This window comes from Pelodiscus sinensis, chromosome 1 (assembly GCF_052426305.1).
Source record: "Pelodiscus sinensis isolate ZL-2025 chromosome 1, ASM5242630v1, whole genome shotgun sequence".
Taxonomy (NCBI): Eukaryota; Metazoa; Chordata; order Testudines; family Trionychidae; genus Pelodiscus; species Pelodiscus sinensis.
In genome coordinates, this window is record NC_143052.1 from 63,646,883 (window position 1) to 63,665,539 (window position 18,657).

General features: G+C 46.0%; 1 protein-coding gene across 2 annotated transcripts in view; it reads left to right on the forward strand.

The window, feature by feature from the left end:
* HMGA2 (high mobility group AT-hook 2) overlaps positions 1–18,657 on the forward strand; it is a 210,683-nt gene that overhangs the window by 130,467 nt on the left and 61,559 nt on the right. The window lies entirely within an intron of this gene.

An 18,657-nucleotide genomic window follows, 5' to 3' on the forward strand; every position in this document is an offset into this window, starting at 1 on the left:
TGACTGAATTTTGGCATTTTTTGCATTCCTTTTACTAAAAAAGAATCCGATGCACACACACACACACACACACACACACACACACCCCCCACATAGGTTTTGACTGACTGCAGTCAAAATTGAGGGCATATATATATATATATATATATATATATATATATATATGTCATAGTGCTGTAAACTTCTTTATGGAGTGGATTCTATTTTAGGCCTGATACAGTTTTTTTTCTTAGCGGCAAGGAGGACTCACTCTGGAAGAACTGTTTAGAAATCACTTTTAAAAATACTAAACTCTATATGGATGTAGGTGTAAGAATTGCCATACTGGAGAGAAATAGTCCATGTAGTCCATCTGCCGGGGTGGGCAATTATTTTTTATCCAGGGCCACTCCATAAATTTTGGTAAGTGGTCAAGGTTTGCACTTTTCTATGGAGGGAATAAAAGGTCTGGGATGGAGGGTAAGTGCAGAAGGGAACTGGGGATAGGGGACATGGGGGCAGGAGAGGGTGTGGGGATCTGAAAGGGAGTTTGGGTGAAGGAGGGGGTTGTGATCTGGGACAGGTGTTTGGGGTGCAGGGTCCAGAAGGAGGTATGGGTGCAGGAGAAGATTATGGCTTGGGGTGGGATGTAGGAGGGAAGGAATTGTGACTGGAGTGGGAAAGGAGGGTGAGGAGGGTGGGTGGTGACCTGGGCAGCGGATTGCGGTGCAGGAGAGGATTCTGGCCTGGGGGAGCAGCATAGGAGGGAGCGTAGGCTCTGGGAGGGAGTTGGGTGTGAGAGACGGTGGGGTACCACAATTAGGCTCTGACTGGGAGGCAGCTCAAGCAGCTCCCAGCCAGCAGCACTCTCAAGCAGGCTTCCCTGCTGGCTCGCAGCCCCCAGCTGGCTGTTCCATGTGGCTTTCACCACTGCAGAGGAGAGGAAGGCTTCACATGCTGCCCTTGCCCCCAGCAAAATCTCTCAGCTCCTATTGTCCTGTTTCTAGACAATAGAAGCTGAGAGACTTGCTGGAAGCGAGGAGAGTGTACATAGCCTCTCTAACCCTCCCATACATCTCCCCACAGCACAGAGATGCTGGATGTGGCCTGCATGCCGGATCTTGTGCCCTTGCCCACTCTTGCTAAATCCTGTCTCTGACAGTGGCCAGAATCAGGTGCTTCATAGGATGAAGCAAAATCCCCATAATAAGAAGTTATAGACCAACCTGGCCATAGAGGAAAATTCTTCCTGACCTGAAGCTTTTAATAGGTGACTTTTGCCCAAAAGCATGAGAGATTAGATGTACATCTCATGGTTTGTGAACTTTTTAAAGGGCACTAATCTACCTATTCAGGTCTCCTTCAGTTCCTGTAACTATGCCTACAAAATCAGACAATTCAAACAATTCAATTAATGTGCTAGATTCTGTTGTAACTTACACTGTGCATCCTTGGTTAATGGGGTTCCAAGGATGTAAGTCAGAGTAGTCTAAGGCCCAAAAGGAGATGGAGATTGTGAGTGGGTGAAGTTCTGTATCCTGTCATGAGAATATCAGAATAGTCCCTTATGACCCTATGAATTACCATCAAAAGTTTATTCACATGTTGGGTGTGAGGAGCCATCCACCACTCCATCTCCTCTGGTTCCTAACGTGCTGGAGAGAGGATTTGACACACTTGTCTCTCTCTGAAGCCCTCCATCATACTATCTGAATGCCTATTGCTGAGTGTAACAATTCCCACTGTGCAACATGCTGTGGATATTCACCAGTGTTACCATGAATGAAGATTGTTGTAAAGGCAATCGCGGATAGAGTATTTATGTTTCCCTGTTGTTCACCGTGGGAAAACACACTTGTAGGCCTGGCAGTTCCAGAGAAAAGGCAGAAACAACTGGTGATAAGATTGAGATTTTTTTTTTTAAATGTGAGCAATATGAAGCAGATGCCTCACTCTTTATTAAGCTCCACACGCAGTGAAGGGAGGGAGTGATGGGACATTCCATATTCTTTATGGAAAGATGCTTATCACCATGGCGTAACTAGAATATGCTTTATGTGAGATACTCATGTGCAATATCATTAGAAAGATTATAATCTACTGAATATGATTATCCCATTTGTATGCATGTATCGTTTTTGTAGATCAGGTTAGGAATATTGAACTATGTATCTGTAATACATATTTGCTCCTTTGGGTCACTCCCACTATTTGTACTTCAGGGCTGTGGTGGCCAATTAGCAAGAGACAATGGAGCTCGATCTTCCTTGAGACATGTGAGTCAGCCCATGTAGTATTGAGACGGGGGGCCTGCAGAGCCATGTGTCCATATCACCTGATGCTGGGATCCATTTTGAATGCTGTGTTTTTCCACAACACCACAGGGGAAGTTTAGACTGAACACAAAGGATTCCTGCCTTTTGCAAAACCTATTTCAGGATAGAGAGTGAGATAACCCAAACCATCATTTCTCCCCTGGGATTCCTCCCAAGATGACTGCTGGAAACATCTAAGGCTATGCAAAGATTATTGGAACCACATCTAGGGTGAGAATTTATCTGTAGCCAGTTCCCTTAGGTTGTTTTGCATGTTCTGTTTTATTTTGCTTAATAACCTACTTTGCTCTGTCTGATATCTCTTATGACCACTTAAATCCTACTTTTTATACTTAATTAAATCACTTTTATTGATTAACAAAATCAGTGTACGTAACTGTTAGCTGGAGAAGGGGCAAAGACACTGTGCATATCTCTCTTTACATTGAGAAAGAGGGTGAATTTCATCAGCGTATACGGTTTGGATCTCTATACAGCATAAGACGGATTTATCTAGGGTTTGGCTCCCAGAAAGGTTGTGCATTTGAGTGCTGAGGAAAGATCTCACTCCGTGCTGCTTACAGTATGGGTCAGCAGCCTTGAGGGTATGACTGTCCCTGTGTCTCACTTGAAACAGGCTGGGCTCAGCAAGACAGTATTACAGGGTACCGAGACTATCGGGGAAGTAGACTCAGTGAGGTCTCGGCACATATGGGAATACAAGTGGGTCCTGACCAATCACAGAATGTTGATAGGTCTCAAATGTTGACACATTTCAGAAATCTAACTAGCACTTATGGTCTGTGGTCAAACTCCATCCCTTAAATGGCTTGGGGTCAGATTCACACTTGCAGTACAGCTGCTTCTCATCACCCATATGCAGGTGTAACCAGGCCAGAGGGGATCACTCCAGCAGAAGGATGATCCACTGGAGAGACAAAGGCATCATAGGAACTACTATATCACTTTCTTTGCTGCCAGTGTAGCAGTTACCAGAGGTGTGAACTGAGGGAAGGAGCCATTGATGTGACTATACTTATCTTTAGTCTCCTGAGGCAAAACAGAAAGACATAAGTTAAGCCACTTTTTCACCTCCTTACCTGTTGTATCCTGTGCATTTCTGCTGCACCTAAGAATCTAACCCACATTATTTTCTTAAAAAGATGAATTTTTTAGGCATCATTAGTATGTAATGTAAATGTGGCTTGTTTGGAGACTTTATCATTGTTTATAGCTTTAAAATTGCCAAATCTTCAGTGTGTATACAAGTCTGCTGGTGCACAGGTTCACTAATATTTAAATTCTCGCTTTCATATTAGGGATGAACGAGTGTAGCCATTTAAATAGGTAACCGGGTTACTCAAATGGTTATATGCGGCTCCCAGTCCAGCTCCTGGGACAGCAGCTGGCTCCCTGGAGCAGGGCAGCAGGTGGGAGCCGGTACTTGCTGGGAGCTGGCCCAATGCACACTAGCTCCCGGGGAGCTGACTGTTGTCCCATGCTGCTGCCTTTGCATCAGAGACAGCAGTGTGGGACAGCAGCTAGTGTGCACCAAGAGCCAACTTAAAAGCCAATTCCTGGTGTGCAGCAGCTCCCATGGAGCTGGCTGCCGCCCCGCATGTAACCGCTGAAAAATTCAGCAGTTACACAGTTAGCAAATCACACACATTTTAACATCCGTATTGTAAATACAGTTTTCCAAAGTGAATGTGGTGCTTGTGAAAGGAGCTAGATTGACAGCTCTGGAAATTGAAGTCCTCTGTTAATCCCCATGATGGGACCAGCACAGTCTGGTCTGGGCATGTTGATGCCTACTGATGTTATTCTCTCCATACATACTTAGAATATTAACAAGTTAAAGCCCTCACCTGGAGGCATGAGAGAGTAGTAATCCTCCTTGTCGAGCCTTGGACTCTGCTGGGACTGCTAACATGTGTTCCAATTAGTATCAGTTGCAACATGGTTGGTTGTGCAATGAGAATGTGTCCGCTGGGAACTGGGCAGACACCACTGAGTTGTTTCATAACAGAGTAACTTTATAAAGCATGTGCTACAGCTGCATTTAATCTGTAAGGGTATGTCTACACTACAGCGCTAATTTGAACTAACTTAGTTCGAATTAGTTAATTCGAACTAAGATAATTCGAATTAGCGCAGCTAGACTTAAAAACTAGTTCGAATTAGCGTTTTGCTAATTCGAACTAGCATGTCCACACAGAGTGGACCCTGAACAGAGGTTAAGGATGGCCGGAAGCAGTGCCGGCAGGGCATCAGATGAGGACTGCCTCAGGCTAGCCGAGGGCTGTGCATAAAGGGACCCGACCCCCACCCCGGACAGACAGTTCTCAGGGTTCCCCGTTTGCAAAGCAGTCCTGGCTTGGAGTGCCTTGAGTGCCCACACGCGGAACATCACAGCACTCGGCCATCAGCCCGGCTGCACTTGCCACAGGCTGCCATCCGGGGCGAGAGGGTAATTGGGGGGCTGCAGGAGAACTTCCACCCCGAGAAGCCCGCAGAGCCAGCCCAGTCCTCCCCATCGGGGGCGCGTACCCCATTCCTCCCTCACCTCCTTCCACTTACCCTTCCCTAGCCCCCCTTCCTGATGTACAAAATAAAGAAAACGTGTGTTCAAAAATAGAATCTTTCTTTATTGAACAAAACTGGGGGAGACTGGGAAAAAGAGGTGGGAGAGGGGAAGAGAGAGGCTGGGAGAGGGAACGGCAACTAAAATGATCAGGGGTTTGGAACAGGTCCCATATGAAGAGAGGCTAAAGAGACTGGGACTTTTCAGCTTAGAGAAGAGGAGACGGAGGGGGGATAGGATAGAGGTCTATAAAAGCAAGAGTGGTGTGGAGAGGGTGCATAAAGAAAAGTTCTCCATTAGTTCCCATAATAGAAGGACTAGAGGACACCAAAGGAAATGAATGGGTAGCAGGCTTCAAACTAGTAACAGAAAGTTGTTCTCCACAAAGCAATGAGTCATCCTGTGGAACTCCTTGCTGCAGGAGGCTGTGAAGGCTAGAACTAGAACAGAGTTTAAAGAGAAGTGAGATAAAGTCATGGAAGTTGGTATTAGCCAGGGTGTAGAAATGATGTTCCTGCCCAAAGTTTGTGGAAGGCTGGAGATGGATGGCACGAGACAAATGGCTTGGTCACTGTCTTCGGTCCATCCCCTCCAGGGTACCTAGGGCTGGCTGCTGTCGGCAGACAGGCTACTGGGCTAGATGGACCTTTGGTCTGACCCAGTATGGACATTCTAAGCTCAGGGCTCAGGGTCGGGGGTCTCGGTGGACCACCTTGATTTTCATGCAAACCTGCTCCTGGGTGGCCAGGCTGGCAGCTCTCCTGCCCTAGACGGCCACTTTCCTGTGCCTAGTGCGGAGTTTGTGGACGAGGTCCACAATGTCTGCACTAGACCAGGCAGGTGCCCGCCTCTTGTGGTCCTGGCCAGGCTCCCGGGAGCCGCCAGCCTGGTCCCGGGAAGAGGGGGAGGGCTGGGGGGCATCGGGTGGCTGGCTCATGGCGTGCCAGGTGCAGGGTCTGCTGGCTGGGTGCTGGCAGGCTTGCACCTGGCACGGGCACCGTAGCCAGCCCGTGCCCCTTTAAGGGCTCCGGGGCTGGGAGGGGGGCAGACGAGTTTCCCTGGTGGTGCCCAGAGTGGCCACCAGGGAAAGCTGAGGAGGGCTAGCCTCCCACTAGTTCGAATTAAGGGGCTACACAGTTAATTCGAACTAATGTCCGTTAGTTCGAATTAACTTTGTAGTGTAGACATACCCTTAGGTTTCCTACAGGACCTGAGGTCACAACCACTTTGAAGGAGCCAATAAGGTTGTGGTGTCACTGACCTGTATCTTGATCTCATCTGTTAACAGTAATATAAAAGGTACTTGGCGCAGAACAGATGTATCTAGTCCTGCATTGCACATATGACATGCCCCATCTGAGGTGTCAGCCTCTCATGGAATGTTGGCTCTTGAAAGAACACTGCCAGTGCAGACTAGTATAAGTGGTGACCTTTCCATCTACACTGGACTTGACAATGATTCTTTCCCTGAAAGTACCTGTCTCAGGGGTGGGCTCCCTTTGGGCCTGTTGGCCACGTTTCCATATGGAAATTGTATGGCAGCCCATAAATGCTCACAAAATTGGGGGTTGGTGTGTGGGAGGGGATGAGGGCTCTAGGATGGGGCCAGAAATGAGGAGCTCAGGTTGCAGGAGGGAGCTCTGAGCTGGGATGATTTGGGATGCTGGAGGGGGTAAGTGCTCTGGCTGGAGATACGGGCTCTGTGGTGTTGTCAGGGACGAGGGGTTTGGGAGGTAGGAGGGTGCTTTGGGCTGGGGCTGAAGAGTTAGTTGGGTGGGCAGGGGATCAGGGCTGGGGCAGGCAGTTGGTGTGCAGTATGAGGATGAGGCTCTGTGTGGGGGTGAAGGAGCATGCTCTGGGCTGGGAATGAGGGGTTTGAAGGGAAGGAGGTAGATCAGGGTTGGAACAGAGGGTTGGGGTACAGTGTGGGGTGAGGCTCTGGCTGGGGGTGTGGGTTCTGGGGTGGGGGTAGGGATGAGGGGTTTGAGATGCAGGAAGGGGCTTCAGGCTGGCATTGAAGGGTGGAAGGGGGATCAGGGCTGCAGCAGAGAGATGGGGAATGGTGGGGAGGGGCTCCTAGGTGTTTACTCCAGGAAAGTGCTTTCCTCAAGCAGCTCCCAGAAGTTGCAGCATGTCTCCGCTCCAAACTCCTATGCAGAGGCGCAGCTGGGCAGCTCTGCATGCTGCCCTACCCACAAGCACTGCCCCTACAACTCTCATTGGCTGCGGTTCCTGGCCAATAGGAGCTGCAGAGCCGGCACTGAGGGTGGGGACAGTGTGTAGAGCCTCTTGGCTGCCCTCTACATGTGGGAATCAGAGGGGCACATGCTGGTGCTTTGTGGAGCTCACAGAGCCATGGCACATGTACAGCAAGCTAAGACTTTGACCCCGCTTCCCAACTGGAGCTCTGGCACAAGCCCAAAAGGAGCTTGAGTGCCAGATTAAAAGATCTGATGGGCTAGACATGGCCCGCAGGCTGAAATTTACCCTGGCCTGGCCTGTTTTATGTATAGGCTGATACAACACAATGTTTCAGATCCCAAAGTAGTATTACATCAGAGTTGAAAATTTTCATGCAGGTGTGATGGAAGGTTCATAGTGCAAGTATACTCTGTTTATATAGTATACACTGTATATATGTATATTCTACAAAAGTAGACTGTAAAATATTAGACAAGGTAATTCTATGTTTTATAAACTTGGCCATTAAAATGAATTTGAAGTTAGATTGGGCCTCACTAGAATTCATAAATGCAAAAAAATACTTTGGTTTTAAGATAACACTCTTTGAAATAATTAAGCTGCTTCTCATAACCATCAGAAGAAAGAGAGAGAGGGAGATTGTTATTGTTAATTCTATTTTGACGTTTGTAGGAAATGTTCTGATACTGTGGTAATGGAATAAAAAACAGGACTATATAGCACTTTAAAGACTAACAAGATGGTTTATTAGGTGATGAGCTTTCATGGGCCAGACCCACTTCCTCAGATCAAATAGTGGAAGAAAATTGTCACAACCATATATACCAAAGGATACAATTAAAAAAAATGAACACAAATGAAAAGGACAAATCACATTTCAGAACAGAAAGGGGATGGGGAGGGGGGAGTTAAATGTCTGAGCTAATAATATTAGAGGTGATAATTGGGGAAGCTATCTTTGTAATGGGAAAGATAATTAAATGTCTTTTTTAACCTTAGGCGTAAAGTGTCGAATTTAAGTATGAATGACAGTTCAGAGGATTCTCTTTCAAGTGTGGTCTGAAAAGGTCTTTTAAGCAGGATGCAGGTACTCAAGTCATTGAGACAATGTCCTTTCTGGTTGAAATGGCAAGAAACTGTTTTTTCTTTGTGATCCTGTCTAATATCTGTTTTGTGGGCATTGATTCTTTGGCGAAGTGTCTGAGACGTTTGTCCAGTGTACGTAGCAGACCGACACTTTCGGCACATGACCTCCTCCCGCCCCCATACCCTTTCTGTTCTGAAATTTGATTTGTCCTTTTCATTTGTGTTCGTTTTTTTTAATTGTATCCTTTGGTATATATGGTTGTGACAATTTTCTTCCACTATTTGATCTGAGGAAGTGGGTCTGGCCCATGAAAGCTCATCACCTAATAAACCATCTTGTTAGTCTTTAAAGTGCTACATAGTCCTGTTTTTTGTTTCAGCTATACCAGACTAACACGGCTACATTGGTAATGGAATAGTTTGACAGTGCTGCCTTTGTTTTGCCCCTTTTCAATTGGATTACTGGAAGGTGGTCTATACTTCAAGTCAAGTTGGAAATTTCACCTGGTACAGAATGTGTCTTCTCACTTACTTAGCTGTGTTTCCCACCTTATGTCCTTACTTCATCATTTGCCTTGATTGGTCTACAGGTGTAAGTTGTTGGTTTCAACCTATAAATCTTGATGTAGTTTGATGTCACTATAGAGACCACCTCTCTACTCATGTGATGTTGCAACTGTTAATCTGAGCAGTGGCACTCAACTGCAAAGTTTAAACAACAGGGACTGGTAGAATAGCATTTTTTAGTGAGAGATTCCCAGCTCTGGAACTTACTCCCTGGCCCATTGGAGCCAAGATCTATTGAACGTCAGGGCACACTGTAGAGTCCATGTATTTTTGTAAGTACTGTGTGTATATGTGGTGTGAGGGTGGAAGGGGTTTGGTAGGCAGAGTTGGGATGAAGTCTGGTCCAGGAATACAGAGCAGTGTGTATTGTTAAAACAAGACAAAGTGTCCTGATTTGGACCAGTTGGAAATTTTCCATCAAAACTTTCTTTCTACAGAAAATTGGGCTTTCAACTGAATGAAATTGTTTGTTCTTGCCTGACTCAGAAGTGACCCAGATAGTTAGAACGAGTTCTGGCTTGATGTACAGTGTTACTCTTTAAGTGCTTTCCTTATCTGGCAGAAGGAGAAGGCTTTATAAGGACATTTCATTATTCATGGGAACTTTGTGGGCCAGGTGGTATACATTGGGTTATCCTCATTAATATGGAGTTAGGCTTAGAATGCAAAGCAGACCTGATGTAAATCTGAGTTCGTCTTGCTCTCTGTGCATCCCTTTAAAAATGATAAGTGCACCCCGGGTACTAGATGAGCACATTTTTTAAAATAAAAAAATAAATCAGGTTAATTTTATCTGAGTTCTGCTTTTTTCTTTTTCTGCTTTTTAACTTTTTTCTTTTTCTCTGTTAGTTATTTGTGGTACTGGAAATTACAAATTAACATTGATCCCCAGGAAGCATTTGATCTAGAATAAGGAATAGTCCTCTAAAGGAGAGACATTTCAGAGGCCAATTGTTATTTATTTTATTAAGCACATAAGGGTTATTTGGATCTGTGTTCTGGCAGTAATTCCTGTGTTTAGAGTGATGCTGATGGGAAAATTATATCCAGCAATTTATGAAAGGTGATACTGTGTCAACAGATACGCAGTGGGTTGGGACATGTGACAATAATCTTCCATGGCACTCACAGCTCTCAGACCATATGCTTTAAATCATTAGTAAAATATATTGCAGAACAGCTTCCTCCCTCACACCACTAAAAGAAAATAAGAAAAAAATCTGAGGGAAGAGGGGGAACTAACAAAGTTGCTGCTGTATAGGTCTAGAAACAGGGGTCATGAGGAACAGAGGAGGAGCAACTAGTACACCTCTTGTTCTAATGATTGGATTAGGTTGATATATATGAGGAGATGACTGAGAGGGAGGATAGACTTGTGATATTTCAATCCATATGTTACGTCTACACTATCAGGTTTTTTTCAGAAAAAGCTACGCAAATTGCACTCTGTTATTTGCGTAGCTTTTTCCAATCGCTTTTCCAGAAGAGGCTTTTCCGCCATTTGGCCTGTCTAGACGGGGCCAAATGGCAGAAAAGCTTCCTCTTTCAGTGGAGCCCTTATCCCTTGTAGAATGAGGTATACAGGGCTCCCCAAAAGAGCACGTTTGCCCTCCGGCAAAGAAAAGCTGAAGAGCAAATGTGTTCCTTGGACGCAATGGAGTTTTTCCAGGATACCTCTGGTATTCTATAAAACCTCCACAGTGTAGACGTACCCATAGAGCCATAGGGTAAAGATTTGTTTATAAACATTTGCAATTTGAATACTCTTGAAAAAGCTCTTCTGATACAAATAGAGTAGGGTGGTCTGAGTTTTGAGCCCGGCTCTGCTACCATTGACAGACCCAGATCTGAAATTCACATAGGAAACAATTTTCAATATGCCCCCTATTTTCAAACATCTTAGTTTTTTAGTTCCCTACATGCGACCCCCCTTTGTCTGATTTTCACCCACAGAACATCATCCTTTTGAAAGAAGTATAGCATATCCTAGTGTACTATAGGTGTTTTTGTTTTATGGTAATGAATACTACGCAGTGCCTAGAAAGAATGATACAGTAAGGCTCTTTGTTTGAAGTCTAACTCTGGGAAAAGGTATTTTTCAGTTCTTTTGAAGCCTATTGTAAAGACCCCTCTGTTTATCACCTGAACATCCATTCTCTAGTCTGTCATGAAGGACATGCAGTAGTAAGCTCCTAGTAACAGAACCATTTGACAATACTACGTTTTTGGTGCCCTTTTGAATAACAGAACGTAAATTTTGGAGAAAGGGAGAGAACTGAAACTGCATCTCTTTGGCTCAGCATGTCAAGCTGAAAGCACCTCAGATCGCAAATAAACTTTTCTCTCTTTAATTGAGAGTAATAGGCTAAAACCTGAAATCCTTACTCAGGCAGGATTTTGGCTGAACAAAGACTGAGGCTTTTCAACTGGCGTTAGTAATTATTATTAGCATTTCTGAACCTCCTGTAGGTGGCGCTCGTCTTGCCAAGAAAGAGGACTGTGTTTGTGGAAACAGTGGCAGGGGAGTCCTGTGCTGAGGCTATAAAACAGTTTACATTCTGCTTTAATATTGTTTTAACAATCATAAAAAGAACATAAATGTTTAAAAATTAAACATTTTTTGTTTTAATACCAAACACTGATGCTTTTTCTTCTGATTTTTAAACCACCATTAAACTAGGCTGGAAACTCGATCACTTTTCAACATGAGAATTTGCCAAGCAGAAGGTTCCGAAAAGCTAATTGTAAATGGAAAGGTTATTTTCAAATGCACATCACTGTTTATTCACGGTGAGAGATATTTCTTACCTTTTGAACTTTTTGACTGCTGGTCCAAGTGTTCTGGTGTATCAAGCAGATTGCTATTTCCAGTTAAACGCTGAGTGTAGTGAAGAATAGCTCATTCAAACCCACTTGAAATATCAGCAGTAGCTTTATGATGGGGATAGGGAGCCAGTCAATATTTTAGGGCTGTCTTTCAACACTTGTCAGTTTTATCAGTCAGTAGTTTTAAAACAATCTTTCTTAAACCAGCATCTGAATCAGTGCCAGTACAGGTTGAACCTTTAGTCTGGTATCTTTAGGACCTGGCTGTTGCCAAACCAGAAAATTTGCTGAACCATGGGAGGCCAATATTGTCTAGCAGCATTACCAATACCTCCAATACTTACTGGGGGTATGTCTATACTACCACCCTAGTTCGAATTAGGGTGGTTAATGTAGGCAACTGAAGTTGCAAATGAAGCCCGGGATTAAAATATCCCGGGCTTCATTTGCATCTTGCCGGGCGCCGCCATTTTTAAAGCCCCGGTAGTTCGGACTCTGTGCCCGCGACTACACGCGGCACGGAGTAGGTAGTTCGAATTAGGCTTTCTAATTCGAACTACCGTTACTCCTCGTTCCACGAGTTTGGATTAGAGAGCCTAATCCAAACTACTTACTCCGTGCCGCGTGTAGCTGCGGACACGGAGTCCGAACTACTGGGGCTTTAAAAATGGAGGCGCCCGGCAAGATGCAAATGAAGCCCAGGATGTTTAAATCCCGGGCTTCATTTGCAACTTCAGTTGCCTACATTAACCACCCTAGTTCGAACTAGAGTGGTAGTGTAGACATACCCTGGGCTCTTAGAAAACATTTAGGAATGAATTTTAGCTACATAACAGCACAGAACACTGAGATCCAGGATCGGTGGCTGTAAACAAACTTTATGGGACCATCGGAAACTTGTCCACATCCATAAACACACATCTAGCTAACTAAAATCCTGCCAGCCCAGAGGTGTTGCCGGACCAGAGAGTTCTGTACTAGAGAGGTTCAACCTGTATATAGAACTTTTCTATCAATTGGATGTTTTCATTGATTCTGTTTGCTAGTAAGAGTACCACTGTGTGGCTAGCAAATTCACACATACAGAAACAATGAGCTAGATCCTCACCTGTGCTGAGATACTTGGCTGGATTGGTTCCTAAGGAACCAATCCAGCCAAGTGTAACTTAGTGCAGTCTCAGAGAAGCTTTAATTTAAATCAGTGCCAGAAGCCCCAGGATGCTATTTCTGTAGCTGGAATTGCTGAAGAGGCCAGGCCTCCTATACCTGGGGCCAAAGGGAGTCATATAGAACTGCGCCTCAGATTCTACACCACCTAATGACTCCTTGGGTAGCATGACTTTCCAGCTTCTTCACCAGGCCACAACTGAACAAAGCTGTTTGGGTGGGAGAAGCAAGGGAACAGAATCAGGGCCAGTGTATCACTTACATAGAAGCTCCACATTCTTCTCATTGTGAATGTCCTTCATTAGGTGTAATTAATTTAGATATATTTTACTCTCACTTTCAGGGATGAGCCGTAAGTTTCCCCTTAAATAAGGAGTTGCGTAACACAGCCAATAAGATTAAGTTCCCCATCCACTCTACTTCTGGCTATGTCCCTTCTCAGCCTTGGCCCAGTCCACTTCATAAGAGTATCTATTACTGGTGTTTGAAATAGTGTTGTGTCTTGCAACACCCCTATTACTGAAAAAAAAGGATCAGTTGGACCTCTCTGGTCCAGCACCCTCAGGACCTGAGCTGTCCTGCACCAGGGAGCTTGCCAGACCAGGGGAGGTCAGTGCTCCCCTGCTGGCTGCCTCACTCCCAGGCTCCCCATCCAGGGGCTCACTGCCCTGTTGCTGGCCCAGCTAAAGCTGGCCCACCATGGCCCCCCACCTTTCTTCCCGCCTACTGCCCCAAGGTCTCCCGGGGTTCCCAACAGGTCCGTTTTGCCACTGCCAGTCCCGCTGCTGCAGGGTGTTTTCCAGGCTTCCCAGCTGAGGCCACCCAGCCACTGCCAGTTCTGCTGCTGCCAGGAGTTCCCAAGCCAGGGCTGCCTGGCTGCCCTGCTTCTGGGGCCGCCCGCTTTCTCCAACCCCAATTCAGCCAGGGGTTCCATAGCAGGGGTGCCTGGTCATCCCAGTCCCACTGCCACTGGGGGTTTCCCGGAGTTCCTGGCTGGGACTGGGACTTCCCGGACATGTGGCCCCGCTAACGCCGAGGGTTCTCTGGCCCGGGCAGGAGCTCCCTGGCAGCCGCATGGCCCCATTAATGCTGGGGGTTCCGGGCCAGGGTGGGGATTTTGCAGATGTTACCTGGCCCAGCCGGGGCTTCCCAGCCCCTGCATTGCTCTCAGGCTCTTCAGTCCAGCAACATCCCTGGCCCTGCCTGAGCATGGATGTTGCCAGACCAGAGAGTCCCAGATGTGGGAGGTTCAACCTGTTTCAAAATACTATTTCTTGTAGTGTAATGTAAGGATGTAAAAGAGTAGTTGATTAATCAACTACCTAGGCTTATCAGGTAGTCGAGTAAACTACTAGCATTCCCTCCCCCCCCCCCACTTGCTGTTACTATATCAGAGGCAACGGAGAGGGAGGAAGCAGAAGCCGGTGCTAGGAGGAGCCGGCTTAAAAGCCAGTTCCCCCCAGCACCATCTCCATGGTGCCACTTGGGCCCCCGTTCCCTCTCTCTCTCACACACACACACACACATTGCTGGCCCTATTAGAGGTGGCAGTACGAATGGTGGGAGGTAGGGAAGTCTTCTCCAGCAGCGGCCCCTGTTCACAGGGGGTGCTGGACCTGGTACAAGCTGGGACTGGGTAAACCCAGTTCAGTCCCGTCTCGCACCACGTCCAGGAGCTACCCCCACTGTGTCTCTGCAGTTTCTTATTACATTTAAACTGCAGAGCTGCAACGGGGGTAGCTCCTTCTGAGCACCCTCCCTCATCGACTAATTGTGTTGTCAATACAAATTGTATTGATTACACAATTACTCAGTTACCTGCCTCTTAACATCCTTAGTGTAATCCTTGGGATTCTTTCTTTTCAGGCACATAGCCAACTGGATACTGTACAAAAAAGCCCCAGTAGTGATGAGTTGTCTTAAACCATGGAATGAGGAGTAACAGTTAATTCGAACTAAGGAGTTAGTTCGAATTAACGTTTAACTGCCGCGTCTAGCCGTGGGCAGTTAGTTCAGACTAAGGGGGATTTTAAAATGGCGGTGCCCGGGAACAGGCAAATGAAGCCCGGGATATTTAAATCCCGAGCTTCATTTGCAATTCTGGTTGCCCTCATTTGCCTACGTAGCTCAAACTAATGAGCTAGTGTAGACATACCCCCAGAGAGCAGTAAGTATAAATTCAGGAGGAGAAAGTAGGATGGCTAAGAAGGCAACTATATTTGAGTACGGAGTATAGAGGGTATTAATAATAAGGCATCTGTTATGTAGGAGAGTACTATAGAGAGTAAAGAGTTGAAAATAAAGTCTCTTCTCTAAGATCAACTTTAATATCTGTTTTGTCCTTTGGAAATAGTATTTTAAAATGTGCAGAGATGTAGATTCCATCTAGCAGAGATCTTCCATCTTTAAATTTTATGAGCCTTTATCAGTAGTCTGAGATTTCTAAGGCTGTAAAATTGCTGGAGTTTCTGCTCCTTGTTACTTCAAGGGCTCAATTTTGTTTTGAGCTATTCATTCATAGTGCTCATGGAAATTCATAGGAATTGAGAACTGTTATTTAAAGGCAGAGTTTTTGTTTTTTTCTTTTCAAGAGTGACCCAGAAGTGCTTGATTTTCAAACTTCGTTGACTAGCTGTGTAAAAATCTAGTGAAAGCTATTTAGCTCTACCATGACAGAATCAGAGCATGGTAGGCCTTTTGGAATGAGGTAGATGCATACCGCTGTGGCCACATCACCTCGTTCTCCAACTAGTGTTTACAGAATATTAAAGAATGCACTCAGGCAGTAACCCAGCTCTGGGGTAAAATCTGGCCAAAGTGGAAGACATTGAGAGAACGATCTGAATTGCTACCATATTTTTGTAGGAGTGACATTGAGAGCCGTGGGTAAAGCATGCATATCTTTCAGCAAAAAGGCTGTTTGTCTTCTCACTCTGATTATTAATGACCATGAAATGCCAGCAGGAGGGTAGCCGGGACAGTAATATTCATTCTTTCACTCTCCTTTTAGCAATCAAGGATTCTTACACTCTGGGACAATGAAATAATATAGGTTGTCAATCCAAAACAACAAAGTGGAAATGCAAATTTCCTGTGATAGCCCTGACAAGCAGGTGGTATTTCCTGATATATTGTTTCTGACCTTCAGGGAAATTGATATTATTAATTGACTTAGGAAAATGAACATGGTATCAAGGTCCAACATTTTTAAGTAAAACAATGGAAGTGTTTTCAGCAGGGTAGTAAAGTTGAGAAGAGCAGGAGAGAGACAAGTAAGGGCTTAGACTGTGATAGTTTAAAAAAATATATAAGTGAAGGATGATATAGGGGCAAACTTCATTTTAGGCAATGGGGGCTAATCATTGGGAAAGTTGTGTTAGATTTTTCCGTAGCCAAAGCTGAATGCAAAAACAATTTAGCACAAATCAGTAGATATTTATAAAGTCAGACCACTTACTGATGGCATCATGTTTTTTTTCAATCCCGGTGTGCTAATACTTGTATACCTCTAGATAAAAGGACATATATTTAATCATGCTCTTAACAGTAAAATCACAGAGTAAAAACAAATGTGTTTCTAGTCATTGAATCTTGCTTGGAGAACTTGCTTGATTACAATCAGCCAGCAATTGTCCAAAAATTATTTGCTCTCATAACTTTTAAAAATCACAGGGCATTTGTTTCTATAAAAGAGATTCAGTAGTTATTAGGTTCCTTCATCTCACTGGTCACTTTGCGGTCCACGTGAATGAACTTTTAAAAATATATTGGTCTATTTAAATAATGCCTCCTACATTTATTCAAGTTACATCCAGGATTTAGCTAAAGGAGAGACTCAAACCCCATTCTTAGCTTCTCTCACATGGATATTGCTGCACATTCATATGGTATGGTATGGTATAAGGATGTTAAGGATTAGTCTACTAGTTGACTACAAGTTCACTAGTTGCTTCCTCCCCCTCCCCACCCTTGCTGCCTCTATCAGTTCCTTATAGTCTGAACTGCAGAACAATGTAGACAAGGCCTAAAAAATCATAGAATCATAGAATAATAGAACTAGAACTGGAAGGGACCTCAAGAGGTAATCAAGTCCAGTCCCCTACCCTCATGGCAGGACCCAGTACTATCTAGACCATCCCTGATAGTTGTTTCTCTAACCAGCTCTTAAATATCTCCAGAGAATGGAGATTCCACAACATCCCTCAGCAATTTATTCCAGTGTTTCACCACCCTGACAGTTACGAAGTTTTTCCTAATGTCCAACCTAAACCTAAACCTCCCTTGCTGCAGTTTTAAGCCCATTGTTTCTTGTCCTATCCTCAGAGGCCAAGGAGAACAATTTTTCTCTCTCCTCCTTGTGACACCCTTTTAGATACCTGAAAACCGTTATCAGGTCCCCTCTCAGTTTTCTCCTTTCCAAACTAAACAATCCCAGTTCTTTCAGTCTTCCTTCATAGGTCATGTTTTCTAGACCTTTAATCATTCTTGTTGATCTTCTCTGGACCTTCTCCAGTTTCTCCACTTCTTTTTTGAAATGTGGTACCCAGAACTGGACCCAATACTCCAACTGAGGCCTAATCAGCTCAGCGTAGAGTGGAAGAATGACTTCTCGTGTCTTGCTCACAACACTCTTGTTAATGCATCTGTGGGCGTATTTAGGGGGTGCGATTGCCCCCTGCCGTCCGGCAGAGGGGTTCAGCAGACCCCGATGCCCAACTCTGTGACGCCAGTTGCTGGGCCAGGCCCCAGGCCAGCGTCGTCGGGTGCGATCACCCCGTTCCAACGAATCCGGGGGATCTGCGAACCCTGCAACCGTCCCCCTCAGCAGGGCTTTTCTGTTCCGTGACATTCGGTAGATTCGCTCTCGCGGGGCCGGGGTCGTACCGGCTCCAGAGGTGGTGTGAGGGGAGGGGGACCCGGGCCCACCCTCTCCTCCGGGTCCCAGCCCGGGGACCTAAGTGCAGGGGTCTACTAGCCCCCTGCATGGCAAACATGGGATGTGCTCCCTCAACACGTCTGCCCAAGGACGCCAAAAGGGACCCGCCCCGAGCTGCTTCCTCCCCTCCGCGGGTCTCGGGACCCCGTCCAAAAGATCCCCGGGGCCTACCGTGGTTCTGATGTCCGGCTTGGTGGACGTCCCCGCTCGGAGTCCGATCTCAGGTCCGGAGGCGGGAGGTACTCGCGAGAGTCTGGGGCCTTCAGGAGGCGGAGTCTGCCCGCCGGCCACCCTTGGGAGTGGCGCCGACCCAACCATGGCCCAGGGCTTCCCTGGGGCCATCCTCAGAGGCTGCCTCCTTCCTCGCTGCCAGCGGGCCCTTTTGAAATGGCCCGCCAGTCGTGACGTGCCCACGGGGCCCTGCCCCTCCCTGGACGCGGCAGACTCGCCCACCTTCCTTTGTCCATCAGTCAGGTGTCCGCCTCCTGCGGACGCACATAGGGGGCGGGGCCAGCCGTCACCGCCCGTTCCCGGTCCGGCCACAAGTACCGGGCACCCCCGCCGGGGCCGCAACTTTCTATGGCCCCTCAGCGCGGCTTACCGTGCAGGCCGCGAGCGGCCTGTCACAGCGTCCCAGAATCATGTTTGCTTTTTTTGCAACAGCGTTACACTGCTGACTCATATTTAGCTTGTTGTCCACTATGACCCCTAGATCCCTTTCTGCCGTACTCCTTCCCAGACAGTCGCTTCCCATTCTGTATGTGTGAAACTGATTGTTCCTTCCTAAGTGGAGTACTTTGCATTTGTCCTTATTACACTTATCCTATTTACCTCCTGTTGTATAAAACACCACACCTCCAACCATTTCTCCAGTTTGTCCAGGTCATTTTGAATTATGACCCTATCCGCCAAAGCAGTTGCAACACCTCCCAGCTTGGTATCATCTGCAAACTTAATAATTGTACTCTCTATGGGTATGTCTACACTACCCCGCT